This window comes from Canis aureus, chromosome 5 (assembly GCF_053574225.1).
Source record: "Canis aureus isolate CA01 chromosome 5, VMU_Caureus_v.1.0, whole genome shotgun sequence".
In the NCBI taxonomy this organism is placed as follows: domain Eukaryota; kingdom Metazoa; phylum Chordata; class Mammalia; order Carnivora; family Canidae; genus Canis; species Canis aureus.
Window position 1 is genome coordinate 55,248,765 of NC_135615.1, and position 18,307 is coordinate 55,267,071.

Below are 18,307 nucleotides of genomic sequence, written 5' to 3' on the forward strand. Positions count from 1 at the left end.
AACATATTCTCTGGGTGTCTAGAAGATGCCCTTGCAGTACCAGGAAGGAGAGCACATTCTTATCAGTGAAGATAGAAAGTTGATGCCAAGACGAGTCTGCACAAACAAATTTTACTATAACAACCCTTATATTCCATATTTCCCCCCACATAGTTCCTAGGTACTACCGCACAATTTACCACCCCTAGAAGGCCAAACTCCTTTCTTTACTCATTACCCTACAATTTATCATACTTTGTTAAAATTATATAATAAGAGGGGTGCCAGGTGACTCAGTTAAGCATCTGCCACAGGCTCAGATTGTGATCCCAGGGTCCTGTGGGATCAAGCCCCACATCCGGCTCCCTGCTCAGTGGGTTTTCTGGGGTTGTTTTTAGAGTGGATATAAGGTGGTATCTGTCAATTTGACTTGCATTTCCCTAATGATGAGTGATGTGGAGCATCTTTCCATGTGCATATCGGGCCATTTCTGTGTATTTGGCAAAATGCCCTGTGAAGTCCTTTGCCCATTTTTTAATTGGGTTGTTTGTTTTCTGTTGTTGAGTTTTAGGACTTCTTTCTATAATCTGGATATTAGTCCCTTATCAGATCTACATTTCACAAATATTTTCTCCCATTCCTGGGTTGCCTTTTTACTCTATTGCTAGTGACCTTTGGCTCACAAAAGGTTTTAATTTTAATGAAATCCAACTCACCCATGTTTTCTTTTGTTGCCTATACCTCTGGTGTCATAGCTAAGAAACCACTGCCAAATCCAACGTCGTGAAACTTTTCTTCTATCTTTTCTTCTAAGTGTTTTGTAGTTATAGCTCTTATTTTCAGTCTTTCATCCATTTTGAGTTATTTTTTTTATATAGTATAATGTAGGCATGCAACTTCATTTCCTTGCCTATGGATATCCAGTTTCTCAATACCATTTGTTGAAAAAACCTTTCTTTTTCTTTTTTCTTTCTTTCTTTCTTTCTTTCTTTCTTTCTTTCTTTCTTTCATTTTATTTATTCATTTGAGATAGAGAACACAAGCAGGGGACAGAGGGAGAGGCAGAAGCAATCTCCCCTTGGAACAGGGAGCCCAATGCAGGGTTCAATGCCAGGACCCCGGGATCATGACCTGAGCGGAAGATGCTTAATTGACTGAGCCACCTAGGCTCCCTGAAAAGACTGTCCTTTCCCCGGTAATTAGTCTTGATGTCCTTTCTAAAATAGCAATATATTTTAAACAAAAAAATAAATGTCAATATTACATCACAACATGATACCACACTATAGACTAAGGGTATCATTAATATGCTTTTCCTCATACACAAATTAAGGAAGATATTTGCTAGGTACATAACATAAAATCACTTAGCATTTATTTGATAACGGAAGAATATGAGTTTGCTCACATTGATTTTCTATTGTAAAACAATGTCTTCTAAATTTAAAAATAACCCAGTGGTTTCGTTACATTTAATCTGGATCCCAGGTCATGTGTTATACAAGTAGCACAAATTCATGAAAAGCATGTAAACAATGAAATGTCATACGCACATTTCTAGGGAATTACCAAAACATCTGATTTAGCCATACAGGTGTAAAAGAGTTCTATTAGAATGCAAACCATACACATCTTAAAATCTGGTTCCTTGAAAATTATGTCTCCAAAATGTTAGTGGTACAAAAAAAAAAAAAGCCTTAAAAAACTATATGGTTAGCAAAGCAACACACAAAATCGACAATGATAAAGCTAGACTAGCAATAATTGACATTTCAAGGAAAGACTAAGCCAACCTAATACCTGGAGACCAGTCTGAGTCAACATTGATAATGCACCCTAACAAAACCTTCTAGCTGGAAAACTAAGGAATTCCAACTATCCGGGTAATTGCATAGTGGGAGCTTTGCAAATTGGCTGGCAACTCAACTGCTCAGCATGATGCTGGATCAAGTTCTGGGTAAACTTGAGTGAAGGGCCAATACTCTGGTTTATGAATAGCAAAGATGAGTTACCTTTAATTATTCTAATGACTAAACAATAAAAAATTCTGATGACTTGGTGTTCTACAAAAATTTACTCCTTAAAAAGAAAAAAGGAAGTCCTGCATTTTTTTTTTAATTTTTATTTATTTATGATAGTCACAGAGAGAGAGAGGCACAGAGACACAGGCAGAGGGAGAAGCAGGCTCCATACACCGGGAGCCCGACGTGGGACTCGATCCCAGGTCTCCAGGATCGCGCCCTGGGCCAAAGGCAGGCGCCAAACCGCTGCGCCACCCAGGGATCCCCGGAAGTCCTGCATTTTTGAACGCAGGAATTTGGGATTAGTGGACACCCCTGGTAGGAGGTGCACTTAAGAGAGCAAAAGGAACTCGGAGAGGGTGTGTGATGTGGGGAAAGAGGAGGGAGTGGAGGACAGAAAAACAAGGTCGACTCTAAAGACCCTTCGAGAAGGTTGAAGTAGCCTAAATAGTCTCAGTAAAAAACAGAGCTCTGTTGAGGCAAGCCTGAAAGAATGTGAAGGCTACACAGGGTGTGAGGATGCTGAAGTGCGCTAGGGTAGCAAGTAGAGTGCTCTTTGGAATTTAAAGCTGTTTGAAAAGCATTTTTAGGGGGAATGATGAGGGAATGTATTTAACAACTCGACAGATACCATTTTTACTTTTATCTTCCTTTCACAACAGATACTTTTATATTTATGTGATCCTTGTTTTTTTTTTTTTTAATTTTAAGATTTTATTTATTCATGAGAGACACACAGAGAGAGGCAGAGACACTGACAGAGGAAGAAGCAGGCTCCCTGGGGGGGGCCATTCGGACTGGATCCCTGGACCCTCGATCCAGGCACCCCCTGGAGTCACTACTTGAGCCAAAGGCAGATGGTCAACCACGGAGCCACCTGGGGCCCAAACTGTGTGTTCCTATCAGAAGCTAGAGGCGCAGGAACCACAGGCGCCCGTGGCATAGATCATGCGTTCATTAGTCTTGTATTCCCCCCAGACTGAGCTACATGAGCAGCTTAGAATTAAATATTGCATAAATAACTACTACTGGCACTTTCTACTTTCCAAACCTTTTATAATAATAATGGACGTTTCAATAAATATATAGTAAAAATAATGTGTGATAAAACCTTTTAATATAATAGACATTCTTTTATCATTACTGGTAAAGACAGATTAAATGACTCGCTTAAAGTCACATAGCAGGTTTCTGGAGCACCTGGGTAGTTCAGCTGGTTAAGCGACCAACTCTTGGTTTTGGCTCAGGTCAAGCTCTCAAGGTGCTGGGCTAGAGCACCACCCCCCCTTCTCTCCTTCTCCCTCTCCCTTTGCCCCGCCCCCAGCACACCTGCTCTTTCTCTTAAATAAATAAAGCTTAAAAAAATTACCTAGCTGGTGTAACTGGGTCTCCTGGCTTCTAGTCCAGTTCCCATGGGAAGTCTTCTTCTTTTCTTCGCTCTTGCTGCCATGACTGATGTCACAGGGGAAGGAAAGGGAAGGGAGACGGTTCAGTCATCATTTCACCACTTCTTAGGAGGCCTAATATGGTTTTGTCCCTCGAGGATCCTGGTAGTGGTAGGTCACTAGGTGCGTCTATCTTTCAGCAATTGTATGTGTGTATAATGGATTACTCTTACCCATGTGTACTCTTACTTTGTTGAGTCATGCAATCCGCCAAAGGAAACCTCACATATTGTCTTCTTTCTTAATTTTATTTTTTTTAAAGATTTAAAAAATTATTTTGAGAGAGAGAAGCAGTGATGGAGAGGGGCAGAGGGAGAGGGAGAGGCAGACTTCCCACCAAGTGGGGAGCCCAACACGGACTCGATCCCGGACCCTGAGATCATGAGCTGAGCTAAGGCAGTCACTTAACCAACTAAGCCACCCAGGCGCCCCTCTATTTTATAGGTATAATACAAATCACACTCTAGAATAGTTCTCTTCTTGAGCTGTGATCCAGCTGGAAGCTGGTCACCCTGCTCCTCGGTAGTCAGCACCCATCCTACAACCTCATATCAAGTCCACACCCCGAAAAGGCAGAGCCAACAGGGCCAAGAACTGGAGCCTAGAGCTCACTCTGCATTTCCAGTTATGTGAGATAAAACCCTCTCTCACTGCCATATTATTTCAAGTGCTTCGAAAATGATGTGGTTGCATGGAGCTGAAACGGTCCTGATAGAGGCAATACACACACCTAATAAATGTCCGTTGATGAATATTTCTTTTGTGCCAGGAATAACCCTTCCAGGGTGGGAATTATCACCCTCATTTTCTAGATAGAGAAATGAAGCCTCAGCAGGTTAAGTGATTTGCTTCAGGCCACAGAACTGCCATATAGTGAATTTGGACATCGAACTAGGATCTTGTGGTGCTGTGAGTCCCTTACCTGCCACACAAGTGAAGGGAGGAAGGTCCTCATTTAGGACCAGTCCAGCTTCCAGCTGGTGGCTTGAGGTGTGAGTTCCTGAGACAATCATTGGCAAAAGAACCGGGATTATATTTAGCCATAAACCACACCCCGGAAACTGGGCTGGAGGCAGCCTGTCCTGAAGGCTCTAGCTACTGGGGAGCGGGAACGGAAGACTGAAATAGATGTTGAGTGAGCAAAGGAAAGGGGTGACGAAAACTGGGAAATACTCGATTCTGTTTGGTGTTCCTGCACCAGCCACTGTGGTGGGTGTTGTGGACCTAAGAACCTCACAGTTTTGTAGAGGGGCAGGCATCTAAAAGGCACGGTCCCAGGGCCCCAGGGGGGCTCAGTCAGTTAAGTATTTGCTCAGGTCATGAGCCTGGGGTCGAGTCCCTGGTGGGGCTCCTTGCTCAGCAGGGAGTCTGCTCCTCCCTCTCTCTCTGCCCCTCCCTCTGCTCCAGCTCTTTTATGCTCTCTCTCTCAAATACATTTTTTTTTTTTTATAATAGTCACACAGAGAGAGAGGCAGAGACATAGGCAGAGGGAGAAGCAGGCTCCATGCACCAGGAGCCCGACGTGGGATTCGACCCCAGGTCTCCAGGATCGCGCCCTGGGCCAAAGGCAGGCACTAAACCGCTGCGCCACCCAGGGATCCCTGTCAAGTACATTTTAAAAAGATCTTTACAAAGCACGGTCCTATGATCATGGCGTGGATTTGGGTCAGAAAGGAGTGTATTTTTGAACCCCAGCCTTTTTTTTTTTTAATTTTTTATTTATTTATGATAGTCACAGAGAGAGAGAGAGAGAGAGAGAGAGAGAGAGAGAGAGGCAGAGACACAGGCAGAGGGAGAAGCAGGCTCCATGCACCGGGAGCCCAACGTGGGATTTGATCCCAGGTCTCCAGGATCGCGCCCTGGGTCAAAGGCAGGCGCCAAACCGCTGCGCCACCCAGGGATCCCTGAACCCCAGCCTTATCTAGCTGTGTAATTTGAAGCAAATCTTTATCATCTATGAAACTAGATTTTCTTATCTACAAGATGGGGTTAATATTTAACTCGTGATGTTGTAGTGACACAGAAAAGTTGGTTGATAGCACCTGCTATTTCTCTCCTTACAATGCCCACGATGTACGGGGGCACAGAAAGAAAGGAAGTCATCTCCCGGCAGCCGAGTTCCGGAATCACAAGTTTGAGAGCACAGCCTCCAGGTGACACTTGGAATAATATCTACTTATTTCTGTCAAAAGGCTGTATTTTTTTACTTGACCTCATGTCAATAAAAATAGCCAAATTGCCCTACTGAAAATTCTTAAAGCTCAAAGCAACTTTGATTGTTGCAAGTGGCACTCTGATGACCTAATATTGTGCATAATTCCCTTGTACGGAAAGGAACAAATATTTGATATTCATCTTCATTGTTTGCTGTGGGTTGGTTTCCTGTTATTTTTTTCCCTCTGTCTAGAGGAAGGGAGTAAAGGAAACTTCCTGGTTAACTTGCTACTGTAAGGAACATGTTTGGAAAAAAAATAAGCACAGAGGGCAAGAGTAGAGTTTCTCTTTGAGATCATTACCAGGATAGTAATGGGGACAGTTTTTTGAAGTGTTGACGGTTGTCCATTTACTCAATGTAATAGAAGTGCAAAGTACCAGAAAGGGTGGCCCACCGGGAGCCCAGAAAAGTCCGAAGGGGAGCTCCCCTCCAATCCGCGTACAGTCTAGAAGGATGGGCCTCAGCATGTAATCCAAGTTAGAGAGTGATTTAACACTCAACAGCCCAAAGATTTAGGTACATTGAATTTTGGAATGTGTGCCGAATGGGGAGAAGCCACTTTTTATTTTACTTACTGATTTTTCTTTTTCTTTTCTTTTTTTTTTTTAAAGATTTTAATTATTTATTCATGAGACACACACACACACACACACACAGAGAGAGAGAGAGAGAGAGACAGGCAGAGGGCAAAGCAAGCTCCATGAAGGGAGCCCGACATGGGACTCGATCCCAGGTCTCCAGGATCACGCCCTGGGCTGAAGGCAGGCGCCAAACCCTGAGCCACCCGGGCTGCCCTTATTTTTATTTTCTTAAAGATTTTATTTATTTATTAATGAGAAACACAGAGAGAGAGGCAGAAACATAGGCAGAGGGAGAAGCAGGCTCCATGCACGGAGCCCGACGTGGGACTCGATCTTGGGACCCCAGGATCACACCTTGAGCCAAAGGCAGGTGCTCAACCACCGAGCCACCCAGGTGTCCCAAGAAGCCACTTTTTAAAGAAGAGGAGAAATTAAGGTTTGTTTGTTTGTTTGTTTGTTTGTTTTTAATAGAACAAGTGGTAGCTCAGTCTGAAAGCCATGGCAGTGTTTTAATACATGAACCTGCAGACACAAGGGCAGGAGGAGAACATTCCAGAAAGAGGAATTAGGGTGAGCAAAGGGCAAGTCACAGAGACAGAGTAGGAAGAGCACCTGGGCGCCAGGTGAGCAGTTGCACCTAGAAGAGTGTTCTTAGGGGATCCCCAGGTAGCTCAGCGGTTTGGCCTCTGCCTTTGGCCCAGGGTGTGATCCTGGAGTCCTGGGATCAAGTCCCACATCGGGCTCCCTGCATGGAGCCTGCTTCTCCCTCTGCCTGTCTCTCTACCTGTCTCTCTCTGTGTCTCTCATAAATAAAAAGATAAAATCTTTTTTTTATTTTATTTTATTTTATTTTATTTATTTATGTTAGTCACACAGAGAAAGAGAGAGAGAGGCAGAGACATAGGCAGAGGGAGAAGCAGGCTCCATGCACCGGGAGCCTGATGTGGGATTCGATCCCGGGTCTCCAGGATCGCGCCCTGGGCCAAAGGCAGGCGCTAAACCGCTGCGCCACCCAGGGATCCCAAAAGATAAAATCTTAAAAAAAAAAAAAAAAAGAAGAGCGCTCTTACCTTCAGCGCTCACACAGCCCTTACGTGTCCTTTTATTTTATTAGTTTTTACTTGTGTAAGTGTACATCTCATCGCCTGGGCTGCGTGAGGAGAGCCCCATACAAACCTACGCTTTGCTCTCTCCCAGCATCACCTGCCCTCCTCAGTAAGTAAACACTCGGCACCTATATCATGCAGGTAAGGGAAGTGGCTGACTTTTTAAAGGCAGCACAGAAAACAGTTGTATCACAAAAAGGAAACTTTCTGGGGTACCTGGGGGGGCTCAGCAGTTGAGCGTCTGCCTTCGGCTCAGGATGTGACCCCGGGGTCCCAGGATCGAGTCCCACATCGGGCTCCCCGCAGGGAGCCTGCTTCTCCCTCTGCCTGTGTCTCTCTCTCTCTCTCTGTGTCTCATAAATAAATAAACAACAACAAGAATTTTTTAAGGGAAGGTACCACCTGATGCAAAGTTAGCATCATTCCTCCTGGGACAACTTCACAGCCTCCACGCCTCATGGTGACGTGGGGCACGAAGTCCAGGACACCACCTGTCTAGTGTTGTTGCCAATGAAGTTTCCTCTAAATCTAACATTTGGCCTGAGGGAAGGGCATGCAAATCCCAATGGTGCGACATTCAACAGGACAACTGGACCAGATTCTTTTTAAAAACAACATTGTCACGAAAGACAAAACTGTTAATGAGACTGTTCAAGAATTAAAGAGACTGAAGAGACAGGACAATGAAATGCAAGGAATGATGGAGACTGGCTCCGGCATTTAAAACAACATCAGCGACAGGGGCGCCCATGTGGCTCAGTGGGCTGAGTGTGGCTGAGCTGGTTGAGGGTGGCCCAGGGGGTTGAGCGCCCCACTCTTGGTTTGGGGTCGGGTAGTGATCTGCATCCTGAGATGGGCCCTGCACCAGGCCCCGTGCTCAGCTGGAGCCTGCTTTTCTCACTCTCTCCCTCACCTTCTCCCCCTCCCGGCTCACGCCCGAGCTCTCTCTCTTTCTTCCTCTCAAATACATAATAAAATCTTCAAACAACAACAAACCATAAAAGACATTTTTAGAACAACTGGAGCTACGTGGGCCTGTCCTACATATGAGATAAGATTATGTATTAGTGTTCATTTTCGGGGGTCTGTTAACAGTGGGGTGGTTGTTGTGGTCTGAAGGCTTCTCTCTCCCCACTGGCCCCCCCCCCACATTAAAAAAATCCTAAGCAACCTAGTGGTGTCGGGAGGTGGGGCCTTCGGGGGGGTGACCAGGTCTTGAGGGTGGACCCCTCCTGGATGATGAGCCTGCCCTCCCAGAAGGCCCCAGAGGGAGCTCGCCAGCCCTCTTCACCCCACCAAGAGAAAGCTGCTATTGGCAACCAGGGAGCCGGTTCTCTCCAGAACCTGACCTGCCCCCTCCCCTGACCGTGCTGGCGCCCTGATCTCAGACTTCATGCTCCAAACCTGAGAAGTAAACTTGGGTTGTTCATAACACACCCCGTCTAGCGTACCGTGTCACAGCAGCACACCTGACTGTGGCTGTACATGTAAGACAACGTCTGGGTTCTTGGGAATTCTTGCTCAAGTTTGCGGGGTATACCACCCCCCCGTCTGAAAGTAAGTTTTAAGAGGCTGAACCAAAAAAGGATCAACAAGTATCAGTGGTTGAGAAAAAAATTACTATGCGTACATTAGCGTGTGCGTGTGTGTGTGTGTGCACACGCGTGCCCGCAAGGGCAAATATCAGCAGTCTTAGCAACTGGTGAATTTAGGGGAAGGCTATAGCCCATGGTGCTATGTTCTCGACTTTTTTGTTAGTTTGAATTTTCCAGCACGGTCACTTAGGAGAAAAGGAAACTCTTTTTTCTAATTGTCAAAAAGAACACATGCTCATTCACTGAGAAATTTCAAAAAACATAGAAAAAGTGTGAAAAATAGTCATATGATGATTGCAGAAGTCCCCTTGCTGTCGCCCTCTCGAGGCAGCTCGCACCAATCTTTCTAATTAAGATGAGTGTAGGAAGAGAAGTAGGAGGCGGTTCGCATTTCTGGAGATCCTATCCCTTGGTTTCCGATGGCCCTGGCCCTCTAGTTCGGTTTAGTCCTTTCTGTTCAGAAGCTACGCATTTCAAAGAGAAGCCCTCAAGTGTTACCCAAAAGTATTTTTAAAAAACCAAAAAACAAGAAAATGCTTACATCGACAATTACAATTCCCCCAAATGCTAAAACATAAATTTCTTGCTCTGAAAGAAAGCAAGAAATGTGGCTAAAACACTCCAAAGCCTTCCCGGTGGGTTAGATGAAAACACCCTCCACCTCGCACAGGCCTCAGGTCCCCTTCTCCTGGTCTCCTGTTCTTTGAAGGTGTAAAATGGCCCTCGATTTTGGTTTTGCCTTAGGATATTCCTGGCCCAGACCTCTGTAAGGCTGGCTCCTTCTCATCATTAAAGTCTCAGCTCAGATGTCACCTCCTCCAGCCACAGGTGTCCAGCCATCCTAGGTAGCTCCCATGCACTGCCTTTCCCGGCCTCTCTGTCCCCTTCGCCCGTCTCACTTCCTCTTCCTCCTCCTTCTTCTTCTTCTTCTTCTTCTTCTTCTTCTTCTTCTTCTTCTTCTTCTTCTTCTTCTTCTTCTTCTTCTTCTTCTTCTTTTTTTGTTTTAAGTTAGTTAGCTAGTTTATTTGTTTATGTAAGCTCTACCCCCAAAGCAGGGCTCGAACTCCCAACCTGGAGATGGAGAGTCACATGTTCCTCCATGAAGTGAGACAGGTGCCCCGGCCCCTTTCACCTCTTTGTCTTCATCACTATTCGACATTATTCTCTTGTTCACTTTTGGTTTAATCATCTTTGCTTTAAGCCTTCTCCTACCTGAATGTCAGCCTCCGTGAGGGGCCCTGTGTGTCTTGAGTCCATTGTATCTCCAGGGCTTGGAACGGGGTCTGGTGTATAGTTGGGAGTGAGTAAATTTTTTTTTTTTTTTTGAGTAAATATTTTTTGAGTGACTACATATTCCCTTCCACGAACAGTTCGCAGACGTGCCACCCGGGCCACACCCCGTGTGGGGTAGTGCCAACATTTCAGGAGCCGTAGTGCTCCTGTCGTAGGCTCCTAAAGTTTCTGCTAATTGATCCCCAAACAAAATCAGAAAAGCTGCCCAGGAGAGGCTCCCAAACCGAATAAAAGGAGAATTGTAACTCATCGCCAACAAAATGTCAAGGGAAGCTTGTGATCGGCTAAGAGTTCCATCCCGGTTCCAGTGACCTTTCTAGGATTAGGATTTCTTGTGATAAGTTAAGGACTATTTCCAGTGCCTTTTTTTTTTTTTTAAGATTAATTTATTTATCCTAGAGAGAGAGCATGAGTGGGAGGGGTGGGGGGTGCAGAGGGAAAGGGAGAGAACCCTCAAGCGGGGTCCCTGTTGAAAGCGGATCCTGACTCAGGGATGGATCCCAGGACCTCGAGACCACAACCTGAGCCAAAATCAAGGGTCAGACGCTCAACCCAGCGAGCCCCCCAGGCGTCCTTATTATTGGTATCTCTTTTAAGTTTGGGGACACAAGAGGTAAAGAGGCCCATGAAGTTACAATTAGATATAAGAACACAATGTTTGCAGTATTTGGTTAATGTTTACTTTTTCCTCTTTCTTTTTTTGAGCATGAAAGATTCAGGAAGGTCAGTTCCTGAAAGAACCTGCAAGACCAATTTCCCAGGGCAATGGATGACCGATACGGTTAAAACAGTAATCAGCCAAAAAAAAAAAAAAAAAACAAACAAATCAGCCCCACGTCTCTTTTCTGGCCTCCTCCGCATAATTGTGGCAGCGCTCTGTCTCAGATTGACACCCTCCCTCTCTCCCTTCAGATGATGGTCTCAATTTACCCTGATCCTAGAAAGTTCTTTTCTGCTTGTATTCGAGGAATTTTTTTCACAAAACAAAACAAACTAAATGTAGGTCTCCAACCAACTGTTAAGAATGCCTCTAAAGTATTCTTTAGAACATTCATTATTGGGGCACCCGGGTGGCTCAGGGGTTGAGTGGCTGCCTCGGCTCAGGCCGTGACCCCGGGGTCCTGGGATCGAGTCCCGCATTGGGCTCCCCACCTGGAGCCTGCTTCTCCCTCTTCCTGTGTCTCTGCCTCTCTGTTTCTAACATGAATAAATAAATAAATAAAATCTTAAAAAAATAAAAATAAATAAAATGTTCATTATGGAAGATAAAGTCTCCACAAAAAGTGCATCAAACATACCTGTAGTTTTTGATAAATGTTATAAAAGTAATAGCCATGTGGCTTGCACCTGAGTAAATGGAATATTGCCAGCACCCCAAGCACATCTCACTCTTCTCTTCCACTCTTACCTTTATTTTCTTAAGAAAGATAACAATGAAAAAAAATTTTTTTTAATTTTAAAAATTTAAAAAAATAAAAAAAGAAAGATAACAATGTCTTTGCTTTTCTTTGTATTTTTGCCACTTAATGTTTAGAATTCCCAAGTGATACAAGGTAGTTTTGCCTGTTTTTGAACCTTATATAAATGGAGTCATACTGTGTTTTTTTGAGCGAGGGTTGGCTTGTTTATTTTGTTCAATATATTTGAAAGACTCAACACATTGTTGGAAGAATTGCTAATTGGCTCATTTTCATCCATAATACTCCATGGTAGACATTTTTTTTAGGGTTGGATTTTTTGTTTTTTGGGTTTTTTCCCCCTATAGCTGCAACTCTGAGGTCTTTCTATGGGTAGGTGGTTTAAAGGAATTTGAGTATTTTTTTAGAGAGGAAAAAATAAAGCAGTTCTAGAATATAGTAACACTGTTAAGACATTAGTTCTGGAATTAGATTACGTGGGCTGAATCCCAACTCTTAAAATTAGCAGACGTTTTGAGTAGACGAAGGAAACTTTCTGAGCTTTAGATATCTCCACACGGGGGAATTACTTGTAGCATAAGATCGTTCTAAGGATCAAAAAAAAAAAAAAAAAAAAGTCCATAAAACGGAACAGAGCCTGGCACAGGATAGTGATGGTGTTTGCAATTATTGTCACTCCACTTGTTGAAGTTCCCATCCAGGTACTCTCTCTGTTTAACCTTGGATCCTTCCAGGAGGATCTTGCTTAATACATAGGAATTTAGGCAATAAAGCTTTACTCACCATGTCTCATCATCCTCTCAGAAATTGCCTTCCCAGTGACTTCCTCAAGAATTCCTCCATAAATCTGTCCAAGGAAACCACCCTCCAGGGCCTGGGACTCTCATCATTCATGATTGGATGGGGAACCTAGAGGCCCTTTAGGCCAGGCCCTCACCAACTCCAGACTGAGTTGCCCTTGACCAAATGCCAATCATCGCATTCGTGCACTAAGCAGGTGAGGCATAGGAGAAATATTCTAATCCTGCTGTCTTCTCTCCTCTGAAACCTAGTTCTAGGGATGTAAGCCTTGAAATGCTGTGAAGGAATGTGCTGTTTTCAAGTGACAGGACATTATCTGAAAGATGGGCATGGCTCATGGCTCCACAGGTGTGTTAGAATGGGGAATCAGGGTTGTATTCATTTGCTCATCCAACAAATATTTATGGAAGAATCATGTGACAGGGATTGTTTGGGGCAGATGAGAGACAGCAATGACTTGTTAAATTTATGGAGACTCTCTTGTGGCCCAGGATATGATCTGTCTTGGTGAACGGCCCAAGTGCTGCTCAACAACCTTAGGAAGAGGGGCAGCCCGGGTGGCTCAGCGGTTTAGTGCCCACCTTCAGCTCAGGGCGTGATCCTGGAGACCCGGGATCAAGTCCTACATCAGGCTCCCTGCATGGAGCCTGCTTCTCCCTCTGACTGTGTCTCTGTGTGTGTGTGTCTCATGAATAAATAAATAAAATCTTTAAAAAATAATATTAAAAAAAGAATGTTTAAAAAAAAACAACAACCTTAGGAAGAGAGTGCTATATACCATCTATCCCATGTTTACAGTGGAGAAAAAAAGAGGCCTGTGAAGTTTAATTTCCCTGTGTGTTCATCTTATCCAGCTACTAAGTGGCAACATAAAGATCTGAACTCACATTTCTGATGCCATATTTTGAGCTCTGAACTTTCTCCTTTACAGAAAAGAAGGAAGAAAAATTGTTTTTTTTAAATCTTATCATTCATTTGATTGCATGTAAAACCAACAAATTTCTAATCATAGGTCTTCCGAGAATAATATTTACTTGGTTTCTGAGTCATGAGAATTTTCATCAAATAATGTTCAATAGTGTACGATAGTTGAAAAACACTACTGAGTTGCGGAAGGAATAGTTGATCAAAAATAATTAAAACATTGCCACAACTTATGATCGCATGTCATGATTACATTGAGCATGGCATCGTGCCCCATTCAACAAACTTTATCTTGCTATTGAAGAATGATGTGTTTAAGTTTTCAGACTGGCTTTTCTTTCTGAACATTTTCAACTACTAACTAATATGCACACCATTAGGAAAGAGTTAAAAGAACAACGTCTTTACATTTTTCAATGTTGTGAGTGTTGTTTGGGAAGTTAACCTGAATGGAATAAAAACACTACACAATATTTCTTTTTAAAAAAGTGTTTTATGGGATCCCTGGGTGGTGCAGCGGTTTGGCGCCTGCCTTTGGCCCAGGGCACGATCCTGGAGACCTGGGATCGAATCCCACGTTGGGCTCCCGGTGCATGGAGCCTGCTTCTCCCTCTGCCTATGTCTCTGCCTCTCTCTCTCTCTCACTGTGTGCCTATCATAAATAAATAAAATAAAATAAAATTTTTTAAAAAAGTGTTTTATTTATTCATTCATGAGAGACACAGAGAGAGAGGGGGGCGGGCAGAGACAGAGGCAGAGGGAGAAGCAGGCTCCATGCAGGGAGCCTGATGCGGCACTCGATCCCAGGACCCCCAGCATCATGCCCCGAGCCAAAGGCAGATGATAACCTCTGAGCCACTCAGGAGTCCCATACACAATATTCCAATAGAAATTTAGCTCAGTGTTAAATTGAACTATATGAAAATGCCATTTTGTAGTTTAAAATGTTGATAAAACTTACCAATTCGTATAGTTTAACTTAATAAATCTGATTATTTCATTATCATGAATTCAGCAGTCACTGAAATGTAAGCTTTGCCAAGACAGGGACTTTTGGATTTTGTTCACTACTGTTGACGTGGTAAGCCCTCAGAAACTGGTTGGTGAATTAATTTGGGAAGCAAATGAAATATGGCAACTAACCCTCCACCCTAACACATGCCTTTGGGTTCCGGTTTAGTGTGGGAATAAGAAAAATAATATTTTATGCATAAATTAGTCCCTTTAAATTTTTTTAATTTATTTGAGAGAGAGAGAGAGAGCACAAGCTGGGAGGTGGGTAGAGGGAGAGGGGAAGCAGACTCCCCACTGAGCAGGAAGCCAGATGTGGGGCTCGATCCCAGGACCCTGAGCTCACGACCCGAGTGGAAGGCAGATGCTTAACTGACCGAACCACCCAGGCGCCCTTAAGTTAGTCTCTAAAAATAACAAGAAGTTTAATTTAAAAACCTAATTCACCCAAGAGAATTGAAAACGTACGTCCACACAAACACCTGCGTGTTCATAACAACATTATTGATAATGGTCAAACAATAGAAATAACCCAAATGTCCATCAACTGATGAAAGTTTAAACAACAGTGGTATATATCCATGCAATGCAATGAAATGAAATATTATTCAGCCATAAAAAAGGAATGGAGGGATCCCTGGGTGGCGCAGCGGTTTAGCGCCTGCCTTTGGCCCAGGGCATGATCCTGGAGACCCGGGATCGAATCCCACATCAGGCTCCCGGTGCATGGAGCCTGCTTCTCTCTCTGCCTGTGTCTCTGCCTCTCTGCCTCTCTCTCTCTCTGTGTGACTATCATAAATAAATAAAAATTAAAAAAAAAAAAAAAAAAGGAATGGAGTACAGGCGGGTCCTGTAACATGAATGAACCTTGAAAACATTATGCTAAGAGGCCAAAAAAGGCCACTCTTGTGTTATCCATATAAAATCACATTATTGTATTAATGTATTATCCACATTAATGTATTACCCTGCAAAATGTCCAGAGTAGATAAATCAATAGAGACAGAAAGAAAGGTAGTGGTTGCCAGGGTCTGGAGGCAAGAGGCAATGGAGTGACTGCTAATGGCACAAAATTTCTGGAGTTATACAGTGGTGGTAATTGTACAACCTGCAGAATGTACAGAAAACCAGTGACTTGTATGAACACCTTTAAAAAATTCAGGATGAATTTTATGGTATGGTATGAGAAATACATTGCAACTCTTAAAAAGTGGGAAAAAAAACCCTGTAAGTTCTCTTCAGAACATGTCAAAGTACGCTATAAAATAATAGACGTGTTTATAAATCTGAGAGTATTAGGAAATGTTCCCTTGTTTAATTATAAACTGAATGGAATGTTTGGAGATTTCAGTAATCTGACAGCGAACATTAAGAGGATTAACCTGACTTCCCCAGTGTTAACAACACCAGTTTAAACTGCATCATTCAAAACCTACATGGTCATGCTAAAATAATTGTAGCACTGGCTTACACACACATACACACACACACACAATTAGATTAATTACGCATTAAGGCTGTCATCATTTCAAATACCTTATATTTATATTATGCTTTTACTTCCTTAAGTATTGAATTGTGCCTAAAGATCTGCCTATGGGAGAGTCACATCTGTAACCACTTAATTAAAGGCAGAGAAATGGGTGGGATTGGACAAAAATTAATTAGCAATGCTGACATTCCAGATTGGAACACAAAGCAGAGCAGGAATTTAAGAGACCTATATTCTAGCCTGAGAGTTAAATGCGAGAACTAAAACTGCAACATTCTGGAGTATAATTTTTTAAATTTAAATTTTAGGTAATAAATAAATAAATAAATAAATAAATTTTAGGTAGTTAACATACAGTGCAATATTGGTTTCTGGGGTAGAATTCAGGGATTTGTCACTTATGTACAACACCCAGGGCTCATCACAAGGGCCCTCCTCAATCTGCATCCCCCACCTAGCCCATCCCCCACTCCCCTCCCTCCTTCAACCTTCAGTTTGTTCTTTATCGATAAGACTCTCCTATGGTTTGTTTCCTTCTCTTTTTTTCTTTATGCCCTTCCCATATGTGCCTCTGTTATCTTTCTTACATTCCACATAGGAGTGAAATCATCTGGTATTTGTCTTTCACAGACTGACTTATTTCACTTAGCATAGTACCTCCTAGCTCCATCCATGTCGTTGCAAATGGCAAGATTTCATTCTTTTTCATGACTAGCAATGTTCATATATATATATTTATATTTCACATCTTTATCCGTTCATCAGTTGATGGCCATTGGGGCTCTCTCTATGGTTTGGCTATTGTTGATAGTGCGGCTGTAACATCAGGGGGTGTGTATCCCTTGGAATCTGTATTTTTGCATCCTGTGGGTCATTATCTAGTAGTGTCGTTGCTGGACAATAGGGTAGTTCTGTGTTTAACATTGAGGAACTTACAGTACAGTTTTATTTTTTTTAAAGATTTTATTTAGGGACGCCTGGGTGGCTCAGCGGTTGAGCGTCTGCCTTCAGCCCAGGGCGTGATCCTGGAGTCACGGGATCGAGTCCCACATCGGGCTCCCTGCATGGAGCCTGCTTCTCCCTCTGCCTGCGTCTCTGCCTCTCTTTCTCTGTGTCTCTCATGAATAAATAAATAAAATATTTTTAAAAAATAATAAAGATTTTATTTATTTATTCATGAGAGAGAGAGAGAGAGAGAGAGAGAGGCAGAGACGCAGGCAGAGGGAGAAGCAGGCTCCATGCAGTGAGCCTGACACGGGAGCCTGGGGCCTCCAGGATCACACCCTGGGCCTAAGGTGGTGTTAAACCCCTGAGCCAGCAGGGCTGCCCCATACAGTACAGTTTTAAAAACCAAATTGATATACTATATATATAAATAAAAGGATACATGGGGTGCCTGGGTGGTTCAGTCCTTAGGCTTACTGCCTTGGCTTAGGGGTCCAGGGATCAAGCCCCTCACTGGGGTCCCTGCCCAGCCGGAAGTCTGTTTCTCCCTCTCTCTCTGCTGTTCCCCCTGCTTGTGCTCTCTTGGTCAAATAAATAAAATCTTAAAAAAAAAAATGCACGTTACCTGTTAGACCATGAATTTTCTTAAGTGGACACTCCAAGGGAACCAGCCTCCAAATCAAAAAATAAAACCTAGCACACAGAACGAGGGTGTTTTTACTCCCAAAGCCAAGAGAATATTAAAATGGTTTAAATCCCTTGGCGGGGGTGGGGGTGGGGAGAGTTTGCAACCTTGAGCTGGTGATAACGTGAACTCCAAAATGCACTTTATTTTGAGGGCAAATTTACCGAGGACACTGTATTCCTTCTCCCCTTCATTTAACCACTGTGAGCGCTGCTCCGTTTGGTCTGGCTCTAGGATTCCGAAACAGTCCCTTAATTCACGAGCGACTTTTGAGATCTCCCAGTTACGGCTGCTTCTTTCCAACAAAAAAAATTTTTTTTTTTTAGTTTGTTTGTTTATTTATTTATTTCACACACAGAGAGGCAGAGACACAGGCAGAAGCAGATTTTAACCAAAGTTTCAGAGCAGAAAAGTGTTGGGCACGGTCGTGCCTTTCGCGTCAGGAGGGCGCAGGAGGGCGGAGCACCCTTGGACCCCTGCAGGGTCGGTCCCCTCCGTCGGCCGCCCGGCGCCAAACGCCCCTCCGCCAAACGCCGGCCGCGCAGCCGGGGGTGCTGGGGGGTCACCCCCACCTCGGGAGCGCTTGGGGGGAGTCCACCCCCACCTCGGGGGCGCTCGGGGGTTCCACCCCCACTTTGAGGGCGCTCGGGGAGGCACTCCCATCTCGAGGTCCACCGCCACCTCGGGGGCACTCGGGGGGCCACCCCCACCTCGGGGCGCCCGGGCCGCCAGGCTGCGCTGTCCCTTTAACTGCACCGGGCGAGGGTGTGCGGCGCAGGGCGGGGTCCTCCCGCCT

The 18,307-nt window shown here is 44.0% G+C and overlaps 1 long non-coding RNA gene across 2 annotated transcripts in view; it reads right to left on the minus strand.

Annotated features, from left to right (window-relative positions):
- The window catches only part of LOC144313450 (uncharacterized), a 24,757-nt gene extending 6,466 nt beyond the window's left edge, over positions 1-18,291 (minus strand). Inside the window, exons 1-2 of one of the 2 annotated variants that reach the window (XR_013379096.1) lie at positions 17,452-18,291; positions 3,370-3,452 (exon numbers count right to left, since the gene is read on the minus strand). This is a non-coding gene — a long non-coding RNA (uncharacterized LOC144313450). Of the gene's footprint in view, positions 1-3,369; positions 3,453-10,154; positions 10,232-17,451 lie in introns of those variants that run through there. The other variant, XR_013379095.1, reaches the window with a different exon arrangement.
- Between the last annotated feature and the right edge of the window lie 16 nt (positions 18,292-18,307).